The 24,241-nt window shown below is 42.8% G+C and overlaps 1 protein-coding gene across 1 annotated transcript in view; it reads left to right on the top strand.

Moving 5' to 3' along the window:
• The window catches only part of b3gat1b (beta-1,3-glucuronyltransferase 1 (glucuronosyltransferase P) b), a 52,515-nt gene that overhangs the window by 7,178 nt on the left and 21,096 nt on the right, over positions 1–24,241 (top strand). The window contains exon 2 of the mRNA XM_085419524.1: positions 15,704–15,804. The gene's annotated coding sequence lies outside the window, so the exon portion shown is untranslated. The remainder of the gene's footprint in view (positions 1–15,703; positions 15,805–24,241) is intronic.

Below are 24,241 nucleotides of genomic sequence, written 5' to 3'. Positions count from 1 at the left end.
GTTATATTTATGGGGCTTGGCAGAAAAAACACTGGAGCGGCGCTGTGATGATATCAAGTACACTGCTGTTCCAACTGCAGAATGATCGCGCTGCGTTCTCCCGTTCACTGAAGTACAGACGAGCAAGGAAGCAGCGGACTTCAGAGTGCTTGAAACACAGAGGCCATGAGACCATACTCTCACAGTCACTGTTCACTCCATGGTGTGTGTGTGTGTGTGTGTGTGTGTGTGTGTGTGTGTGTGTGTGTGTGTGTGTGTGTGTGTGTGTGTGTGTGTGTGTGTGTGTGTGTGAGGGGTGTTTAGCTGCCCTGAATCAGAAACTGCTTGCTGTTTACATAGAGCGTTTATAGATTCACACTGAGTTTATTTTAGGTCTTTTTCTCTCGTTCAGCATTTGTTTCAGTTCTTCTTCATCTTGATGAGCTTCAGCTCCGGATTTTGCATCTTTTTTTTTTCATTTGAAAAATAAAATGTCACTGGCTCTTAGTTTTCACACTTAAGATGGCTGATATTTTTGAAAAGCTTATTCAATTAAATTAAACTTATTCCTCAAGTTCAGCTTTGAATATTTAAAATATTTAATATATATTGCATAATATATCAATATATAACTTCCTCCTCATCTGTTCTGCACAGTCGTTCTACTCTGTATCTATGCAGACTGCTCATGAACCCCATTAGCAGCTCCTTGGTGTTGGTGCTGTTCAGTTCTTTTTACTCCAGTCACTGAATTTTGTGATGCTTCAGTTTATATGCTGGCTGTTCTTTCCCACTTTTCTGACAATTTCTCACAGTTGAATAAGTTGTTTAGCGGTAACTTCAGCTTCTTCAGCAGTTTTCAGCTGAAAAAGTTTTATTTTATTATAAATTACTGAATTCACACTGCATTTTCACAGGAAATGGCTATTTTTCTAGTTGAGAAACAGAAACACAATCGTATGAATGCACTTTTGTGTTCCTGTTTCTTTTTATTCTTTAGTATTATTCGTCCTCAAGTAGCTTTCGTACTTCTGCATACTTTTAGCAATTCAAGTTTTACAGTATTTTGCTACTTCTGCTCTTTCTGGTCATATTTTCTGCTATTTCTGACTTTTTATACTTTTTAAAACATTCAGGTTTTTATGGATTTTCTGCCCCCGTTATGGAAAGCTTCCAGAAATCTGTTAAAACGTGGCTGTTTTTTAAACGTCACTATTTCCACATCCTTTCACTTAGAAGCACTATTTAAACTCAAAATGCTCTCAAACCATTTGGTTATTATGGCATAATTCAGCTTTTGCTTATCTTTTACCGTTTTCATAAAATCCCTGCTCAGGTTTTTTGTCGCATCATGATGATTTTTTATAAAACACGTGATTTGCTATGTTTTCTCTGCAGTTAAGCTAGAGTGCACAACTCTCTCTGAATCTGTTCCTCATGTCCAAATAAATTCTTCTTACTCGCTCAATTTTAACTCGTCCAACACAAATTATATACCGAAACATAGGTTTTTATGTTTTGATACATTGATGTGGGAGTTAAAGGGAAGTGATACAAATTTCACTCAAACCAGAGCTGGAAGTCTCTATTTCCAGTCGTCCCATCTCCTAAATGAAGTAGCCACAGTTGTTTTGGTGCGAAAAAGTAAACAAGCTGCTTCTGCTTGGTGGATTCAAATTCAGTAGATTCACACCAACGACTGTATAGAAGGCAGACATTGATTCAGACATGATTGGCATTGAAACACAGAGGCCACACTCTCACAATCACTGTTCACTCCATGGTGCGTGTGTGTGTCCATATTTGTAAACATTGTTTGGTGGAGATGTATACGCGTGTGCGTTTGTGTCAGAGGGGTGTTCACAAGCTGCCACCAATCAGAAACTGCCTGTTTAGAGTTTAGAGATTCAGGCTGAGCTTATTTCAGGCCTTTTTCACTCGTTCAGCACTTGTTTCAGTTCTTCTTCATCTTTATGAGCTTCAGTTCCAGGTTTTGCATCTTTTTGTGTTGTTTTTTTTTGAAAATGTAAATTTCACTAAATGCTCAGTTTAGATACTTTGTTGGCTTTATTTAGCATATTTTTCTCTTTTTTTGTACTCGCAGTTTTCACACTTAAGCTGATATTTTGAAAATCTTTTGCAATTAAGCTCATTCACCAAGTTCAGCTTTGAATATTTCAAATTTTATATATATTGCATAATATAGCAAAATATCAATATATATCTTGGTTAACTTCCTCCTCATCTACTCTGCACAGTGTCTATCTGCTCTCTGTCTATCCAGATTGACCGGCACAGTATTTTAGGTCCTGAACTTCATTAGCAGCTTCTTGGTGTTCGTGCTGTTCAGGAGGAGGCAGTTCTTATTATTCCAGTTATTGCAATTTTTAGCTTAATTTTGTTATGCTTTAGTTTATCTGCTGGCTGCTCTTGTCTGTTTGTCATAATCGGATGTGTGGCAGGGAGATTAGAACCCAAACGCAGGTCTCCAAAAATCACAAGGGTAAGTCCAAAACAGCTTTATTGCTGAGCTCTCCCAAAACACAAGATACAAAAAACTGAAATTCAATTGTAACCTGGAACTACTCGGCTCAAGACACACAGGCACACAGCTAGATGGATGACATGAGCAAGAGCAGAGGGAAATTCAGACAATACGTAAACACAGGATAATGAGGGAACAAATCCAGGTTAATGAGACAATGGAAGCAAAATTGAACATCGTACACATGAGGCAGGAGACTATCAAAGTAAAACAGGAAGTAACAGACACAGGAGCACATTAAGACACACAACTTGACCAGGGAAGACAAAAGCACAAACATGGCAGACAGAGCTGAAAGGCAGACAGAGCCAGGGAGCTAGAGACACGAGCGAACGCTAGAGAACCGAGGACAAGGGAGACAAAGAGACAGAGAGACAGAGACACCAAACTTGACATTCATAAAACAACATCATGGATAACACAGACACATGACAGAAGTGGCAGACAATTAAAATAGCGACAAAACTGACTTCAAAGAGAGACAACAATAACTAACACAGGAAACTAGACATAAGAAGACAGGAAACGCCAATTTAACCACATAATAACAAGCCTGAAAACAACAAATATAAAATACAGAACTATAATATAAGTAAACTAGAAAACTCCTGAGTAGAACTCAAAACCTTAGGTCATAGACGCAGGACCAGGACACTGCTTTTTTTAAAGTTTCTGCTATTTTTTTTTAAATTTCAATAATGTTTTTTAGCTCTGACCACAGCATCTTGTGTCATTTTTAGCTAAATGTCGTGTTTCTTTATCTTATCTGCGGGTGATTCTTTCTTGCCTTTTTAAAGTTGCTGGCAGTCTTCCACATTTCAACAACTGTTGAAATGTTCAACAACATTGCATTCTCCTCAGAGTGACAGAGCATGTTCATTATCTGATCACATGGAGAGACAGAAGAACCCTAAAATTTTAGCACCCAACATTATACAAAGAATGGCTAACATGATAATATTATCCCAAAATGTTGTGTGTGTGTGTGTGTGTGTGTGTGTGTGTGTGTGTGTGTGTGTGTGTGTGTGTGTGTGTGTGTGTGTGTGTGTGTGTGCGTGTGTGCATGTGTGTGTGTGTGTGTGTAATTCTGTTTATATGGACGTAGCATTCCCTTATAAACAGTACATTTGCACAATGACTGAAACCAGCCCACTGAATGAACAATGGGCTGTGAGGTCAGTTCCTTGATCATTAATATGCAAATTCTCATGACCATTGATCAACAACCACTGATCAAACACCATTGATCAATGATCAAAGACATTCACAGAGAGTTGGTTAACCCTTTAAAGCCGGTCGGAGCGGACACGCTTCATTTTGCGTAACTATTTTTAAATCCTGGTAGCACTGCAACCACGTAAGCTAGCGCAATAATTTTTTTTGCATATGAAACCGTCAGCTTGTCCTCGGTCACAGTTTCCTTCCACATATAGCTTTGCCAAAACTGCATAAAAAGCACTTGCAGCAACAAAAACATAATATTCCAGAAACACGCTTTGCCGATCCGATCAGCTGTTTGTAACACTTCCTAGATCCATCAGCGTGAACTATCGCATGTCCGGCATGACCTGCCCGAAACCGGAAGTGACGTCATTTTGCGGAAATGTAGTTTTTTACCATCGTGGCCTTGTGAGCCTATACTTGTGTTTTTAAAAGTTATGTTTGACTTTATGACTTTCTGTGTCGTTTCTGGGATGCTGAGGACTCATATTGCACTGCTGGAAATATTTTATTTTGATGCAGATGCTGTTATTTTGCAAATTTGCACTATAATATATTTTTTCGTTTTTCCTGCAGTATATGAAAATTGGTGTATCTCAAAAATAAAACTATGAAGACACTTAAAATAAATTTCCTTTGGTGGGAAACTAGTTTGTGCAACTTTTTTGTATTTACAGTTTTGAGGGATAAGCCTCTTAAATTTCTCTAGCTAGAAATATATGTTAAAAAAACAAAAACGATTTAAAAATTTTTTTGTAGTTTATTGCACTTTTTTGCAATTTATGTAATTACTATGCACTTAATGCAGACATATTATTAAAATTTGGGCTATAATGGTTGTATTGATGTATAGCAACTTGAAATGCTCCAAAAAATGGCTCCACAGCATGTAAAAATATACTATAAGCTCTGGCGGACTTGGTTCTATGGTAGGTCTTAAAGGGTTAATGGCTGCGATCACAGCATTGTAAGATGGCGAAAGATGTACCCTTACGGTGTGTTCACACCGAACGCGATGGACGCGAATAGAGCGTCAGGTTTACATGTAAAGTCAATGGAAAGGCGCGATGACGCGCGATTGCGGGTCCCGCGACAATTCGGAAGCAGATTTGCGTCGCGAAAACGCCAAAACGCGTGAAACGCGCGTCAGTGCAGCGCGTCTGGCGCGTTTGACTCGCGAATAAAACCACGCGCGTGAGTTTTTGTGTTGCATTTTGTGCATACGCGCGTTTCGCGTCTACCGCTCGAGTTGGAAAAATCTGAACTCCAGCGTCAAATCGCGCCGCGACAACCAATCAGGAGCCTGGTGACGTGGCTGTTACCTAGGTCAAAGGGGCAGATCCAGCCAAAGCCTTTCATACTTCAATGGAGGGGAAGGCTAATCAATGCGGTAGCAAACAACTCGGAGCTGTACAACACCAGCTGCTTTCAGTACCGAGACAGGAATAAAAAGGACCGAGCTTGGAGGAAGATATGTGAAGAGATCGGGCAACCTGGTAAGTTCATTCATTTCTCTTTTGAAAGTTTTCACTGACCCGGGGAAGCCGCACAAAAGCTAGCAAGCCACCGCTATTTTCCCACTGACGTACAAATACCGTTCTGCTTTTATGCATGTTGTCATTTAGGAATATATTTTATTGTTTATTAATAAACAGCACACAGTGGTCCCGCTGTTCATCCGTCACTGCTTTGCTTTTTCGCTGATTTTTTATTGCACAGTACAGCATTGCATTCTGCAGCCTGATTGACAAATCTCCTGCGCTTGCCAAATTTATCACGTTTGGTTTTGATAACCATCGCGTCCAATAGAAAAAACAACACAAAAACACCCATAACTATGAGCCTCATTCAGAAATAGACACCTGCACCGTGAGGGAAAAAGGCGCACGAAAGTGGCGGGCAGATGAAGACAAACCGCGGCATAATAATACTTTTACGTTTTGCAATCTACAAAGGTTTGCACTTTGAGAATCAATTGTGAGAACTGTGACCAATGTTCATGAGTGTGGGGAAAACAGTGTATAAAGTGTGTGGCCAGGGGCTAGTTATTCTGAGAACCCCTGCAATAAATGAGGGACCACTGTCTACTCTACGATTATTATATCCAACCTGTTAACATTTAATACTGTATTGATAGAACGAACTGATTCTGCAGCAGAGCATCCCCAGTCCCTGAGCTCCTGCTGCTGCACCCACAGATATGTACAGCAAGCACTGATACCTTTTTAGTCGGTGGGATTCCCTTGTGATCACCTTTACTAAATATCTACAACCAATCTGATTATATCCTGTTATTGTTTTGTTTTTTTTCTCAATGTTGAAATTAAAATCTAGTAGCAGCCTTCTCATTTCTTTGTGTTTTGTGCTGTTTTACAGGCCCACAGAGGAGGACGGCTCCGAGGCAGATGAGGGATGGGTCCCAGGACGGTCCATCGGCGGTGGAGCTGGCCATCCTGGAGTCCCTGAAGAGTCCACACCAGTCTCCAATGGAGCATTTCCTCCTCAGCCTTGTTCCTGCTCTGGAGAGCAGCTGGTCCTTTTTATTCCTGTCTCTCTGTAAATTCTTATATTTTATATATTTATGTTTAATGTTTTTCTGTTTGAGACTTTTAATATTATTTCAAATAAATTTTTATAATGACTAATGTCTCAGTTCTACTACACAGCAAATGTTGGCACACAACTTGACACATGTAGAATTTATTTCATATTATACTAATGACAAAATATACTGATACAGTGGGATGCAGAAGTTTGGGCAACCTTGTTAATAGCCATTATTTTCCTGTATAAATCGTTGGTTGTTACAATAAAAAAATGTCAGTTAAATATCATACAGGAGACACACACAGTGATATTTGAGAAGTGAAAAGAAGTTTACTGGATTTACAGAAAGTGTGCAATAATTGTTTAAACAAAATCAAGCAGGTGCATCAATTTGGGCACCACAAAAAAGAAATGAAATGAATATTTAGTGTATATCAATGTGTGTGTCTCCTATATGATATATGGGGTGCCTTTGTCTGGACGTGCTTCCCATCCAGAGCTGCACAGCACAGAGGAAAGTTCCAGCGCTCCTGGAATCCCTCTGTGATGGACAGCCAGTCTCCAGGTGAAGGCACAGCCATGAAGTCGTCCACTAGACAGTCCCAGATGGACGTCGCTGCCTGGGGGGTGATCTGACACACCGACTCTGAAACTGAACGCGATGGTCCTGAAGGAGTCCCCGGTGACAAGGAACCTGGACAAAATTGTTCAAAATCAGTATTATGTGTACTGCAGTTACAAAATACATTATTCAAATTCCAAAATACTTTTGTGATGTCAGATATAAATCACAAAACATGAATCTTACATAAAACATTTTGTAATTATAAGGATAATTACAAAATGTATATTAGATCATATCTAAAACAGTTGTGTTTTGTTTTAACTTTAACATATCATAATTTGATTGGTAGCAACTTTCACAACTACAGTGAGCCAATCACTCATAATTCCTAAACATGTCAATCAGGTAGGAATGAAGTAAGACATTAATAGAAATAAAGAGTTGTGTGTTGACATGTAGCCCTTTCCTTGCTTAAATCATTAATATTTTTGAAAAATTAATCTGTGATAAGACAGCTTATCAAGATAGAACCATGTAACTAGAGATGAATCAAACTGTTCACAGTTTTATCTAACTCTGTTTTAATAAAGGCTGTGACCCCTGCTATAGAGTCTGACAGCTGCAGGGATTATATACAAATATTCAACTATCCCAGAATTAAACCAGGTCTAAATAAAAAGGAGTGAGTATCACTACAAGGTTAACTCAGTGGTCCTAATGCTACAGTTTGATATCAGCAAACACCGAGCGCATACATTGATGTGACACCACAGCCATGCTATCATTCAAACACTGATAACAGCATAAATCGAATTAAATCGGGGCTTGATGAGAGCTTCTGAGTATCACTAGAAATATTATAAAGAGTCGTCTCTGTACCACAGTTTGCTTTCAGTAAACACCGACAGCATTCACTGTTAGCATAGCACATCCATGTTAGCAGTGTATAACTGGATGGATTAGCATATTAGCACAGATATCAATAAAGGACTACCGTATTAAATAGTTTTACTAACCTCAGGCAGACGGACAGGCGCTCTGCAGGTGGGATTGAGCGCCTGTAGTTGGTGTCTAGGCGGGCGATGCTGGGACCGACGAGGGAAAGCAGGTCCTCAAACTGGCCGAGTGAATGACGGTGATAGCGCTGGAATCGGCCGTCATCCAGGCGCAGCTCCTGGAGCAAGTGGTGAAACTCACCAAACTGCTCATGCCTCTGGAGGACCTGATGGACCCAGGTACGGCGAGGATGTCCTTTACGCCGCTACTCTGCTCTCCACAGTACATAGAGAAGGGAGACTCTCTCTTCAAGCGCTAGCTCGATAGCTGCCATCTTGCAAAGATACCGGTCTGGCACAACTCCCTCCCACATTCCTCCCACATTTCCGGTTCACGCGCGTCAAAATATCATATTTTGACGCGCGATGGATTTTTCTTGGACACGCGTTGAGACGCGAATGTACACGCGTCAAATTAGGGGCGTTTGGGGCGTTTTATTCGCGTCCATCGCGTTCGGTGTGAACACACCGTTAGGCCCCCTCCTTCATTCAGAGATGGTCTTTCCTTTTTCATGTACCAAAGTGCAACAGCTCCATAGGCCCTCTCTGATGCATCACAGAATACATGAAGTTGTCCATGTTGTCTATGAGTATTGTCAGGGAATGTGTAGGTGCGGAAGATGAGCAAGTTCCCTCTGTCAGGTCAACCACTGGTCGAGAAAGTGCTGCGGTTTAATCTGGTCATCCCAGCCTAGGTCTTGTTTCCAGAGATCCCGGATAACAATTGTCACACTGGCTAGCGAGTGTCTTATACAGTTTCTTGAGAGTAGGCGCTGTCAGGTTTCCTGGGTCGTTGACCCAGCATTTTCAGTTTTATCATGTTCAGTTTATTTCCCACATTCAGTTTTCTCACTTCCTGTTTTCTGTGCCAGCATACCGCCTGTGTATTGTGTTCCAGTTATTTCCATGTATCATTAGTCAGACTAAGTTCAGCTGTGTACTCACTGGTCTCCAATCGTCATCATCAGTCAGAGTATTTAAGTCCTCAGTTTCCTTCTGTTCACTGTCGCGTCATTGATGTTATGTTGTTGCTGTTAGGTTGTCCCAGTTCTGTCAGTTCTGTCAGTCAGTCTTTCATTCAGTCAGCCGTCCAGCCAACCAGCCATTTCCTACTTCTGTTCTGTTCACTCTGTCTACAATAAACACCAACCTTCACCCACCTGTGAGTCCAGCGTTTGGGTCCTCCTTCCCTCATCCGCACTGCAACTCCTGACAGACGCAAAGTCACTGGATTGTTGTTTATAGCCCAGTGTGAGACAGTTCCACTGCATGCCAAGGGTTAGCGTTTGAAGGCCACTACTGCTCTTTGACAGCCAGAGGTCACTAGCTGTGGACCTGGCTGCAGGTGGAAGATGTTCAGTGGTAGCGGAAATATTACAGGACCATTGACTTATCTCAAATCCTCCTTCTGCTAACAACTGTTCCAGGCTGTCCACCAAGCACTTGGCCTCTTCTGCTTTGGTCATACATTTTTGTCAACATAAAATGACTCGACTATGTTAGCCAGGTTGGTGGTTACATCCCTGCTCTCCTTGACACGGCGTTGAAAGGCCTATACTGCACAACAAGGGCTGCAATTTCTCCCTAATGTTAATACTTGCCACTCATATACGGATGGCTCCTCTTCTCTGTGCATCTCTTTCCAGAGGAAGCGCAAGAGTGGTCTGTCTTGGGGTGATAGGCGTACTTGGTGGAACATTCCTTTAATTTCGCCACTCACGGCCACAGCGTGCTGGCAAAATAAAATGAGTACACCAAGGAGTGAAGGAACTAGGGCCTTGGTAAAAGCTGGTCATCCAGTGACCGACCATGGTATTGCAATGAACAGTTAAAGACTATCCTGTTCTTACCATTATGCTGCACCATGTGATGTGCAATAAAACACGATTCCTCTGTCTGGCCAGCTTCTTTCAATGAGATCTTGGCTACGTAGTCTTCCTGTTCCAGTTTGTGGATTTCAGAGCAGCAGGAATCTGCCTGGCTGGGGGCCCAAGCAAGCCTACATTCAGTGCCGCAAAGACTAGATATTACAGCTTCCTTTGGGGCATAAAGACTGGTGATGGGTGTCCACTGCAGCAAAGGTCTGGCATAAGATAATGCAAAAGCATCAAAGGCAATTGCATCTCCTATTTTCAGTGCTGGAGTGCTTCAGATTGCACTCAACTCTGACTCGACTGGCTGTCTTGGCTGGCCATACTTCTGCTCTACATTCAAAACACGCAAGGACACTATACAATAGATAAAAACACATAATAGAACAATAACACAATGAAGAACAATAAAACAAAAGCACAAGATAAAATTAACAAACAGTGGGTTCACAGTGAATATGCAGATGTGAACAGATGGGTTTTGAGTTGAGATGTAAACTGGGAGAGGGCACCAGTGTTTCCTATATGTGGGGGTAGAGAGTTCCACAGCCTGGGAGCAGAGCAGCTAAAAGCTCTGCTTCCCATGGTGGTGAGGCGGAAGCAAGGCACAGAAAGCTGGATAGAAGAAGAAGATTGAAGTGAGCGTCAGAAAAGGTAGCGCTTAACAGGTCAGACACGTAAGGAGGTGCGAGGTTATGAATGGCCTTGAAGGTGAACAGAAGAAGTTTGTATATTATCCGGAATTTCACTGGGAGCCAGTGAAGTTCCTGAAGAACAGGGCTGATGTGCTGGTAGGAGGGGTTCTGGTGATAATGCGAGCAGCAGAGTTCTGAACCAGTTGAAGCTTATGGAGGGATTTTTGGGGGAGACCATGCAAAAGAGAATTGCAGTAGTCAATACGGAAGGTAACAAGACTGTGGACAAGAATGGACGTAGACTGGGTGGAAAGAGAAGGAAGCAATCTGTTAATGTTACGTAGATGGAAATAGATGTGATGTGAGATTTATAGGAAAGTGAACTGTCTAGGATGACACCAAGGCTCTTAACCTGAGGAGAAGGGAAAACTGAGTTATGGATAGTGAGTGAGAAACAGTTCGCCTTCAAAAGGTTGGATTTGGTGAGAATAAGGAGGATTTCAGTTTTTCCTCATTGAGCTTGAAGAAAATTAGAGCTAAACCAGGATTTAAATTCAGATAGACATTCTGTTAGAGAGAAGGTGGGAGGGAGGAATCAGGTCCGCAGGAGAAATATGACTGGATGTCATCAGCAAGTGAAAGTGAAGATCAAATTTGCGGAAAATGGTACCTAGAGGGAGGATGTATATTATGAAGAGAAGAGGGCCTAAGACTGGACCTTGGGGTACACCAGAAGTGACCAGGAATAGACAAGAGCAGAATGATTTCAGTTGAATAAACTGGGAGCGGTCAAGGAGATATGATTGAAACCAGGCTAGGGGTGTGTCAGAGATGCCGAGAGAGGAAAGTCTGTTTACAAGGACGGAAGGAGAGATGGTGTCAAAGGCTGAGCTCAGATCCAAGAGGATGAGAATGGTGAGAAGACCAGAGTCAGCTCCGATTACAAGATCATTAGTGACTTTAAGTAAAGCAGTTTCTGTACTGTGACATGAACGAAAACCAGATTGAAATCTCTCGTAGATGTTATTATTAACCAGGTGTGAATGAAGTTCAGCTGCAACTACTTTTTCAAGTATTTTAGAGATGAAGGGCAGATTAGAAATCAGACGGAGGTTGTTAAAGTTGTTACGGTCTAAAGAAGGTTTTTTCAGTATGGGAGTGACTGAAGCAATCTTGAATAAAGAGGGAACGATACCGCTGGTGAGTGAAGACTGGATGATAGCAAAGATGAGTGGGAGTAAGCAAGAGAGGCAGGATTTCCCTGTAGACATAGGGTCAAGATGACATGTGGCAGGCTTTGACCTACATATAAACTCAGAAATAGCAGATAAATAAGGAAGATGAAAAGTGGAAAACAGCTCAAAATAGAGAAAAGGTTCTGGAGAGGGGATAGACACAACATTTGAACTGAGTTGCTGGTGAATGTTATTAATTTTTGTACTAAAGGAACAGCATCAAGGAGTTACGGGTTTCAGAAGAATAGAAGTGTGGTGGTAAAGCGCTGGGGGGTTGAATTTGTTTTTTTGAGAACTGAAAACAAAATCCTTGCGTTACCCTCATAAGAACTGACAATACCTGAGTAGAAACTTTGTTTGGCCTTGTTGATGGAGTCTTTATACTGAAGTACATGGAATTTGTAGATTTCTGCATCAACAATTAAACCAGATTTCTTGTATCTACCTGGTGTCATTTTCTTTCTCTAGCTGCCGAGCTTTGGCCTTTAATGCTCGGAGGTCAGAGGTAAACAAGGGAGCAGAGCGAGCGAAGGAAACAGAGTGAGCTTTTACAGGAGCCAGAGAATCAAGGACATTGAGTAAACAATTATTATAATATAACAACAAATCACCAGGAGTAGAATAGAAGTCCGTCCATCCATCCATTCACTTCCGCTTATCCTTTTCAGGGTCGCGGGGGGCGCTGGAGCCTATCCCAGCTGTCATAGGGCGACAGGCGGGGTACACCCTGGACAGGTCGCCAGTCTGTCACAGGGCCAACACACAGGGACAGACAACCATTCACTCGCACATTCACACCTAGTGGCTCCGGCTTCCTCCCACCGTCCAAAGACATGCAGCTTGTGGGGATAGGTTAATTGGATAATCCAAATTGCCACTAAGTTTGAATGTGCGAGTGAATGTGAGTGTGAATGGTTGTTTGTCTCTGTGTGTTGGCCCTGCGACAGATTGGCGACCTGTCCAGGGTGTACCCCGCCTCTCGCCCTATGACAGCCTGGGATAGGCTCCAGCGCCCCCCGCGACCCTGAAAAGGATAAGCGGAAGTGAATGGATGGATGGATAGAGGAAAATCCTGCGGGACCCACAATGGATGTATCTCCAACAAGGCTGGAAAGTGATGTCCGGGTGGTAGTGGAGCTCTGCCGGCGAAGGGAGCGACAGCTGACCGCAAAGGCGCAGGAGCTCAGTGGCCGTATAGCGGAGCAGTCCAGCCATAGGAGCCAGACGAGCATCAGGAGAATCCACAATAGTGCCGACCAGCTCAAAAACATCTTCGCCCACATCTTGGACGATGTGGAGGAAAAGGAGCCGTGCTGGCCGGAGCGATGAATGGGTAGTCTAAAATAGCTCAAACAGTTAAGCTAGTGCAGCTCACTGGGAATAAGATGTCAGAGCACATTCAGCTGAAATAGCAGACGTTGAGGAAAATTGTTACAAATCAATATCTGGCAGAGATTGATCTGGCCTGAGTGTGAATGTCCCTTTTCATTCAAATCTGAATCCAAATAATCCAAATAATCGAAAATGTACCGGTGAGTAGCGACAGCCAGATGCACCAGCGTTGACTCAAGCCGGAAGTTCAAGTTGTGTTTGCCATTTGTAAAGCACTAGGGAGTTTTAAATGCCTGGCTAAGAAACACCTGATTTTTATACTGCTCACCAAGGTGGGTGTGACTACTCAGCAGGTCGTCCAATGCCATCTTGAGTAGAGCAAAATCACTCTCCCTTCCACTTTCAAATACCGGTAATGTAGGTCTGGGAATGCCATAAACAGAAGCAATTAGAAGTTCTGGTCCAGCGGATGGAATATGACTAGTATGGAGGGATAGACAGCATTAACCGGCAGTGTTTGAAGAGTAGGGATGATTGAAGGCTGGCCTGAACTGAACTGAACAGACTGAGCCACCGGTGGGACTGGTGCTATGCTCGCGGATGTGGAGATGGAAACCAAAGGTCCAGAGTCGATTTGCCTTGCCAAGCCAGGTGACCGAGTAGCTGAAGATGCAGCCACAGCTGACCTCCCTAGAGAAATAACTTCAGGACCCAGTGGGTGTTGTACAGAGGCCGCAGGGGTACCTCTCATGAATAATGCCAGTGGCCCAGCGGCAGGTGTTGGGACAGATGTTCCCATTTAGCAGTATTGGTAGGAACATTATGGTAAACTGGGGGACACTCATAGCAATTTGAGCATGCCCTGTCCTTATTTGGGAGGGTGAAGCTAGCGTACGGAAGCTGTCTGTGAAAATTGTGGCATTTCTGGTGAGATATCGCTCCTCTCTGACTTGAGGAGAGAAGTAAGAGGTTTGGCTCTTTCCAACTCTTTCTCTGCTTCCTTTAAACGGTGACTCCTGTCAAAGCGCTTAGTTAAGGTCTCCCTGCCCTGTGGTGCCTCCTCCTGCATTCATTGAGCTTCTCTCAACTGGGTCTAACGTTGCTGATATTCCAAATCAGCCTGAGTCCTCTTCAAACTGTTGACAGAGATTATCAAGCTCCATTTGTTTCATTCTCTCCTCCAAAAGTGCAGTCTTTTTTAGGGGAGATCTCCAGTGCATGGTAAGCCTCAGAATCTCCATCTAAACCATGCTGCTGAAGCTGAAAGGGCTGAAAGGGGGTGGCTGTGGGGTGGCTGTAGCTCAGGTGGCAGAGCAGATCAGCCACTAACCAGAAGGTCGGCGGTTCGATCCCAGGCTGCATGCCAAATATCCTTGGGCAAGATACTAACCCCATGTTGCTCTCCGATGCATCCATCGGAGTGTGGATGTGTATGAATGTTAGATACTTAGCACTTAAGCTTAGAAGTGATTGTGTGAATGAATTAGTTGTATAAAGTGCTTTGAGTGCTCAGACAGAGTAGAAAAGCGCTATATAAGAACCAGTCCATTTACCACGAAAGGGCAAACAGCCATGTGATGGCGATTAAACCTTTTGTCACTGCTAGGCTGACACCTTTATGTTATATCATTTCACATCTGTGGCTATTCTCAACCATGAGCTTAATTAGGCTTCAAATAGGGCTGCAAAATGGTGGTGAGGTGGAGTCATTGCTTTTCAGCTTGATGTGTATAGAAAATTAGCTTGTCTGTATCAATGACATGCTGTTCAAACATGACCGTATTAGTCCTGTTCTGATGTGTTAATTAGCTGGCATAACCTTTGATCTCAGACTGGGATTGATCTTCTTTAATCAAGGATTAATGATGTCTAAAGACTTGTGATTAACCAGCAGAGGATATGCCTCATGAAGAGAGGCCTAAAGAGAAGAGGAAAATGAAAGCATACAGAGTGGATGGCTGTATTGTCAGGATATCTGTGTAGATTGAAAGCTGTGGGGCCTAGACTGCAGAAAACAGTTAAAACACCCAAGTACACATGATGAAAGTCTTCTATAAAGCATTTGTTTTTGCAATCATCCATATGGACTAGTCCTCAAACATAAATCACTTCTGTTAATGAATCTCACCAAAAGCACACAAAAAATGCTAATGAAAAAGTGATTTATCTTATTTTAAGCGGGATGGTAAACATTTGGTTCACATATGGAAGTCTAGAGGGAGCCAATTATAAAATATAATCACATATGCAATGCAGCCCAAACCTTTCTAGGTGATATTCGACATGCATTTGCTTTATGCATCAAATGCAGTCAGTTCAGGTCATTAAATACTTTCATTTTAACACATTTAACAGGTTCTCTGAGGGTTCCCTACTAGAAAGTCAGTATAGTGTCTGGATGACCTCATTTGAGAACAGAGCAGGAGAATTCACAACGAGTGTCCGACCTCATATATGCTGGACACATGAACCCTTGTCCTGTTAGCTGTGAGACTTTTGAACAATGTCTAAACCCTGATCTTCCCATCATTTCCTGGCATTGATGTCTGAGAGCAGCTTTAGTTTTATTAGAGATCGCATCATTTTAATTAAAGACTTGAAATGCTGATCATGCAGGACATTTGACCAAGAATGCTCTTTAACAGATCTTTTGTCTCATTAATTTTCTGTTGTGCCATCAGTTGAATCTAAACCCTCTGTATGTTTTCTTCTTTCTAGAGTTAAATGACATCACTGAACTGCTGGTCCTCAAGTTTATGCATACGGAGTGGAGCAGCATCTGTTGTTGGAATGGTCATGTCTGTTAGCTGTAAACATAGGTAAGGTAAGAATTCGCATTTGCATTTATGGACTCCATTCATCCATAATTATACAACATACATGCATTATTTGTTGTTGTATATTTACGTATACAACATCCATTCCTACAACATTCATCCCTATTTATTCCTGTACCACACACACAAATAACTGACTCTAAACTAATGGGTTCAATCCTAAACCACAGTATTGTGACCCATTATAATAGTTAAGTAGCTTTCATACAAGGTACACAAGGTATACATTTGAGTCTTCCTACAGATAAATTTGCCTGACTTGTAGTTAGAATACTTTTCAAGTATTTCCATTATCAGACTAATTCATGCAAAATTATAAAATATATATATATATATATATATATATATATATATATATATATATATATATATATATATATATATATATATATATATATATATAAAAAACACCCAGCACGCCCCTGCGGGCGGTTTATCCTTCAAGCTCGGGTCCTCTACCAGAGGCCTGGGAGCTTGAGGGTCCTGCGCAGTATCTTAGCTGTTCCCAGGACTGCGCTCTTCTGGACAGAGATCTCTGATGTTATTCCCGGGATCTGCTGGAGCCACTCGCCTAGCTTGGGAGTCACCGCACCTAGTGCTCCGATTACCACGGGGACCACCGTTACCTTCACCCTCCACATCCTCTCGAGCTCTTCTCTGAGCCCTTGGTATTTCTCCAGCTTCTCGTGTTCCTTCTTCCTGATATTGCTGTCATTCGGAACCGCTACATCGATCACTACGGCCGTCTTCTTCTGTTTGTCTACCACCACTATGTCCGGTTGGTTAGCCACCACCATTTTGTCCGTCTGTATCTGGAAGTCCCACAGGATCTTAGCTCGGTCATTCTCCACCACCCTTGGGGGCATCTCCCATTTTGACCTCGGGACTTCTAGGTTATACTCGGCACAGATGTTCCTGTACACTATGCCGGCCACTTGGTTATGGCGTTCCATGTATGCCTTGCCTGCTAGCATCTTGCACCCTGCTGTTATGTGCTGGATTGTCTCTGGGGCATCTTTACACAGCCTGCACCTGGGGTCTTGCCTGGTGTGATAGACCCCAGCCTCTATGGATCTTGTACTCAGAGCTTGTTCTTGTGCTGCCATGATTAGTGCCTCTGTGCTGTCTTTCAGTCCAGCTTTGTCCAGCCACTGGTAGGATTTCTGGATATCAGCCACCTCCTCTATCTGCCGGTGGTACATACCGTGCAGGGGCCTGTCCTTCCATGATGGTTCCTCGTCTCCCTCCTCTTTCTTGGGTTTCTGCTGCCTGAGGTATTCACTGAGCACTCGGTCAGTTGGGGCCATCTTCCTTATTCCTTTCTGTGTCCCGCTCATGTATTGACCCATGTGCCTGTTCATCTTAGCCGATATGATGCCTGACAGGAGCTTCCATGTAGTACTGAGGCAGCTGGATAGCGTAGTGGTTAAACTACACGCCTTTGGAACAGAGGATCGCAAGTTCGATTCCTGCCTGGGGCGTCTGTATCCAGTAAGGGTCCTAAGGCTAGACCCCCTATGCTAAGCAAGCCTACCGCAGACATGAGCGAGACAGATAAATATGAAGGCATGCCGGCTCGGACGTCGCCCGGATCAACAAGGTCCGCGTCAGGTGTTGAGGAACCAGGGCACCCTGACGAAAAGTGGGCTACTGGAACAAGAAGGCATCGGTGGGCAAGGGACGAAAACAGGGCGTTGTTGGAATGCTACTACGCAAGTAACCCCGGCGGAAGGGGCTACATGAATAGGATGAGGGACCTATGGATTCTTCGATACCCAACATCCACAATGACAGCGAAACAACTAGTAGCTCAGTGTTCCAACATTCGAAAGAAGGGACTGCTCTCACAGCTAGAGATTGACGAGGTACAACACAAATGCTACGGCAAGGAGGAGTCAGGACGCCAGGTCAGGGGGGAGATATCATCACCCCCACCCGAGATTGGGTACATAGCCCCAAGTGCGATAGGAGAAGGATCGTTGAGTGCGAGAGGAGCTGACCTGAAAAATAGGATCATGGCCAAGCTTGAAACCTGGATCCCCCGTAGCCGGTTACCAAGATTACGTGAAGTACCCTCAGAAGGTCTGCTAGATGATGTTAATGCAGCACTACGGGCAATACCTACAACCACGATTACCGACACTAACAAGCTGATCTACAATACGGCAGCAGTGATCAGTGAGATGCTTGGCTACAAGTTGAACAGCCACAAGGGGCAGTACCCTCCATGGAGAAGGAGGCTAGAGGGCAAGATCAAAGTAGCACGGAGGGAGGTTAGCCATATATATATATATATATATATATATATATATGATTCACTATATAAAACTCTCCTGAAACTCAAGTTCATCTCAGTGTTGGGTTCAGAAATTTCTCCATTATCCTGAAAATAATTAGCCATCAAGAATTTTCGACTGTCCCATAGCCTGGCTCTAAAAGAGAGAGTTATTAGCTTTAACTCCAATAACAAGGCAAAACTCTTCCAGATATTCTTAGCATCTCAAAACTCTCGTTCCAAACAACAAATAAAACTGATCCTCTTCCAGGTAGAGGCAAAAGCAGAGCATGCCTTGCAGCTTCATAAGCAACCTGAAGCAAGTTTAGTTAACAGAAAAAGATTCCTTCTCCCCTCCACCAAGCTGCCAAAATGCTATCTACCATTACATGCAGCTGCCTCTTACCTCTAATTCAGTCTATGCTGTTGGCCCCACAATATCAGTTCCATTCTTAACCATTCCTCCATTACAGCTTTCCTCTGCTACCATATCTGACACCCAGATTCCAGTTTTTCAGTCCTCCATCCAACTACAGCTTCCATTATCCTACTCAAAAGCCCACTTAGCTCCAAGTGCCCTCCCAAAACTCCTGAACCCATATTGTTAGCATGCTAGCAAGATAGCATGCTACTGCAACAAAGTATAGATCAGAATGTTACATCCACCATGCACTTCGGAGACTGCACAATTTGCAGTAATTTCAACAACTTTGGATGCTCAGTGTCAAAGTGTTGCTACCTTCATTCCAGTGGCCATTTCTGCCCAGCCTGCCCACACATTCCCACTAAGCAATTACGACTTACTATTAGTATTCAACCAACGAAAGAAGCCTTAAAAAATTATCTAAACCATATTTCATCAATTTTTCAATAAAAGGTTTTTCATGAAAGACGTTTACGAGGGATTCATGATTAGGCCTTTCCTTAATCGCCTTTTCTCAACAGTTTATTAGGCACTGCAACCAAAAAAATATTCCAGAAAAAAATCATTATAGATATCAGACTCATCCCAAACAATAATAGCTTAATTCCTAGAGATGACTTTTCCCTGAAATGCAAATAATCGTAGGTCACGCTAGTCAAAATTACAAGCGCCTTCAAAGTCCTGCCAATCCACCCTGAATTCAGGTTCCTCTTTAGAATCAAATGGAAGGCAGTTTGCTATTTTAGAGTTGGGCTTACATTTGGAAAGACAGCAGCCCCAAAATGTTCAGCTGTCTTTCCAAAGCCTTGTGCTGGATAATTACCAACAAGACAACAACCAGATGTTGCCATATCTAATTTATGAAATTTCCCCTTGTGGGACTAATAAAGGTATATCAAATCATATCTGGTCCATCTGATGATTTTCGAGTTTTTATCAGCCTGGATTTATCTCCTCCCACATCACCTCCAGCGCAAGGGTTAACCACCCTGATGTCAGTTTTCACTTAATTAAGCAATCTCTTGTCAGAAGACAAAACAGAAGGCCCTTGGACATCCCTGTAGTGTGCTGGCATGACCCTCAACACTATTTGGTTTCAGGCTTCTATGCCCTTGGAGAAACTCAGTGACATTAAACCCCCCAAAAACTTTTGACTTGCTCACTCTTGCACCAAACAGCAGCAGAAAGATTAATCCTTATTCACTAAACATGATCTCTGATAACAACGAGACGGCCTACCTGAAGGAGATTAGGAATCTGGAGAACTGGTGCCAGAGGAGCAACCTCCTTCTAAACGTCAGTAAGACAAAGGAGCTGATAGTGGACTTCAGCACTAAGCAGGAGAGGAACTACCAGACCCCTGTCATCAACGAGTGCCCAGTGGAGAGAGTGGACAGCTTCAAATACCTCGGAGTTCACATCACGCAGGACCTGTCATGGTCCTGTCACATCAACACCGTGGTGAAAAAGGCTCGTCAGCGTCTCTACCACCTCAGACGCATGAGAGACTTCCAACTGCCCTCCAAGGTGCTCAGGAACTTTTACTCGTGCACCATAGAGAGCATCCTGACGGGAAACATCTTAACCTGGTTCGGGAACAGCACCATGCAGTACAGACGAGCTCTACAGAGGGTTGTGCGGTCAGCTAAGCGCACCATCCGCTCCGAGCTCCCTGACCTGCACTCAATCTACAGCAGGCGGTGCTGGACCAAGGCCAGGAAGATCGTGAAGGACCTCAGCCATCCCAACAACAGACTGTTCTCTCTGTTGAGGTCAGGAAAGCGATTCCGCTCCCTGAAGACCAACACAGAGAGACTGAGGAGGAGCTTCTTCCCGCAGGCGATACGGTCTCTCAATCACACCACCGCACAGTACTGACCCACACATAGAGTTCTTACACACACACACTGGACATTCTGGACATTGTCTTCACTTCATCTGTCCTCTGTCAGTGCGCCCCAGGGTGGCTGTGGCTACATTGTAGCTTGCCATCACCAGTGTGTGAATGTGTGTATGAATGGGTGGATGACAGGTTGTGTAAAGCGCTTTGGGGTCCTTAGGGACTAGAAAAGCGCTATACAAATACAGGCCATTTACCATTTACCATTCATCACTTAAATCACTTTAAGCATATTTGCACTGCACAAGACATAATGTGGATTGCACAACACTGGTCACTATATTCTTCATTTCCAGTTAATACTTGTACAGCTGCTGTTATTGTGTATATATATATATATATTTATTTATATTTCTTCATACATTCTTATATAGTTCTATACTGTGTATTGTGTATTTTGTTGTACAGTTATTTTATTTTCAACTTTAATTTATATATTTTCTTATTCTTTCCCAGTTAAATTTACCCTTCATTCTAATTTGTGTTGTACAGTTATTTCATTTTTAACCTTAATTTATATTTTATTCCTTCCTAGTTAAATTTACCCTTTTTAATTTTTCATATTTATTTCCTATCTTATTCATAGCCTTTTCCTTTTTTTTTCTTTAGGTCACGAGCAGTTGTCTAAGCATTTCACTGCATATCGTACTGTGTATGACTGTGTACGTGACAAATAAAATTTGAATTTTGAATTTGAATAGCAAAGGCTGAAGCAACTCCCCATCTATCATGTCCTTCATGCATCACTTTACGTGGCTGTCGGTCACCCACCAATTCTTACTCAGAGCAGATGATGTTCCAGGCCGTCTCTTGTTGTCTCTTTCTCCAGACAGATCCTTGCCCCACATGCAGAATTAGACACAATCCAAGTACTTTAATATTCACCCATAATATTTAAGATTTAAACCCTAGCTTTGCAGAGGTCATTAGCTTAATCTCAGGAAGCCATCATTAACAGCCTTACTCACAGCACTTTGCCCACTGACTGAACCTCTTGGAATTCATTTCATTCCTTTCGTTCCTGTTTCAACCTACTCTTTCCGTCCTTCAAGATCATTACATTGCGTAGTTTTTTCCTCAAATACACATCAAACCCTTTCTATCAAAATCCCCACAATAAAATCTTACCTTAGTTGCATTTCTTCTTCAAAATCTCTCACAGATTCCCCTTGCTTATTTCTCCACGTTACCTCAGCTATCACTACTCATTGAAAAACTCCAGTATCAGAAGCTCCCTTCAACTTCTCTTCATCTTTGTAATTTGACCAAATTACAAATTTCAGATCATCACCTCTACATCAATGACCTTCACTTAATCTTCAAATGTTTGCCTCACATTCTCCAAAGAAGTAAGAAGTAACCAGTCAGGGCACCCCCTGTCCATATTGTATGTCAACAGAAAGTTACTCCTGAGCCCTCTCGAGCCCATTACCAACAGCTTTAAAATGTCATCATGCTTCCCCTTCATATCCTCTGTTTACCACTAGGTATGGGCAGGTTGCTTCCTCATTCAGTTTCTCTCAAACTTCAACTTTTTTCATTGTCCCGAATTTCTCCTGATCGCTTTTCCCAACATTTTTTCTGTATGAGTACGGAGGGCTACAGGCTAGGCTAAAGCTACCACCACACCGGCTGCCTTTACCCAGCATTTTCCTCGCCAATGTCCGTTCTCTGGCAAGCAAAATGGATGAGATACGGCTCTCTATCACCAACAACAGACCAGGGTTTTAATAGTTTTGCAATTTTCATTAGTTTTTATTTTTATTTAGTTTTGACTTCAGATTTTCAATTTTATATCAGTTTTAATTAGTTTTTACCAATTGTTTGCTAGTTTAGTTTAGTTTTTATTTTTTTGAAAATCCTTAGTTTCAGTTATAGTTTTAGTTGTGTTTGCAATAATTAAGTGCAACAAAATCCCAGTTTCATCATATCAGTCATGCTCTTCTGCTTATCCTTGGGTATGTTGCTATTCAAGCTACCATACCCTGCACTCTGGACAGGTCGCCTGTCTGTCGCAGGGCTAACACGCAGAGACAGACAACTCACATTCCCACCTATGGGTTCTTTAAATAAATAAATAAAGGCAGATGAACAACCATTGATACCAGGCAAATATAAAATTTATATCTTGGCCCCAATGAGACTATTAACTCTTGCAGCACCGGGTGTTCGTAATTTTGGTTCAAGTGAATTGATAAACCTTTTGAAGGCAATTGACTCACACAGTTATGTAGATATCCCCGTCCTGTTGTCTCGGGATGCATCACGCTGCCTTGCCTGGGGTTAGCTTCTGTTTTCTGGGGATGAGGTTTGAGTGCGCTCCCTTACCTTCTCAAGGTAAGCTAGGTTAGCCTTCTTGTGTGAGCTTTTCAAGTGCACTTTAAGGTTTATGGGATTTTTTTCCCCTTTAGAAATGTCCCTCATAATTTGTCTCTTTCCACTACAAGACACTTGCTTTATCCAAAACACAGTCATCCATCCATCCATTCATTCGCTTCCGCTTATCCTTTTCAGGGTCGCGGGGGGCGCTGGAGCCTATCCCAGCTGTCATAGGGCGAAAGGCGGGGTACACCCTGGACAGGTCGCCAGTCTGTCGCAGGGCCAACACACAGGGACAGACAACCATTCACACTCACATTCACTCGCACATTCACACCTAGTGGCAATTTGGATTATCCAATTAACCTATCCCCACAAGCTGCATGTCTTTGGACGGTGGGAGGAAGCCAGAGTACCCGGAGAGAACCCACACAAACACGGGGAGAACATGCAAACTCCACACAGAAAGACCCCGGCCTGATGGTGGAATTGAACTCAGGACCTTCTTGCTGTGCGGCAACAGTGCTAACCACCGTGCCACCGTGCTGCCCCCAAAAAAACACAGTCATATTCAAAGTAATCCCAAATTGGACTCTGGCGCTTTCTCCCGACTTTTCCTGACATGATTCTGCGCGTGGACGAAGCAGCAACACAGACGACTCGACTAACGTACTGCCACCTGCTGGCATAATGAGACACAACAAGGAAAAAAAATCTGGAAACTAAACTTCATTTTCACCCTTGACTATTGTATGACACGCACACATCTACGAAAACTAAACACATTTTTGCTATAAATTCAGTTAATTTTAGTTAGTTTTGTGAACACTCATTACAGTTTTAGTTAGTTTTCCTTTTTTTTGTTTTTATTTTTATTTCCGTTAACGAAAATGTTTTTTCACTTCTAGTTTTCGTTATTTCGTTAGTTTTCGTTAACGATAATAACCTTGCAACAGACGGATTATGGACTCAAATGTCATGTTTTTCACTGAAACATGGTTGAACAAAAGCTGTCCGGACAATGCTATTGAGTTAGCAGGACGCTACACACACCAAGCCGACAGGCTAGCAGATGACTCCGGCAAGACCAGAGGTGGAGGTTTGTGCATTTATATTAACAATGCTTGGTGCATGAACTCTACTACCACTGAGAGTCACTGCTCACCTAATGCAGTGTTTTTAATGGTCAAATGCAGACCTTATTATCTCCCCAGAGAACTCACCTCTATCATACTCACTGCAGTGCATATCCCCCTGATGCTAATGCTAGGCTGGCCATGAAAGAACTTTCTGCAGCCATTAACAAACACCAGAATAAACACCCCGAGGCTGCTTTTATTGTTGCTGGCGACTTCAACCACACCAACTTAAAGACAGTCCTCCCCAGATTCCACCAACATGTCTCCTGCCACACCAGAGGAGACAAGACTTTAGACCATGTGTATTCCAACCTGGCTGGAGCCTACAAAGCAACACCCCTCCCCCACATTGGACAATCGGA

Source organism: Rhamphochromis longiceps, linkage group LG10 (genome assembly GCF_057381845.1).
Source record: "Rhamphochromis longiceps isolate RC_006_pf linkage group LG10, R_longiceps_female_GT1.1, whole genome shotgun sequence".
Classification (NCBI taxonomy): Eukaryota; Metazoa; Chordata; class Actinopteri; order Cichliformes; family Cichlidae; genus Rhamphochromis; species Rhamphochromis longiceps.
The sequence above is the reverse complement of the archived record's forward strand: the minus strand, read 5'-3'. Positions and strand labels throughout refer to the sequence as shown.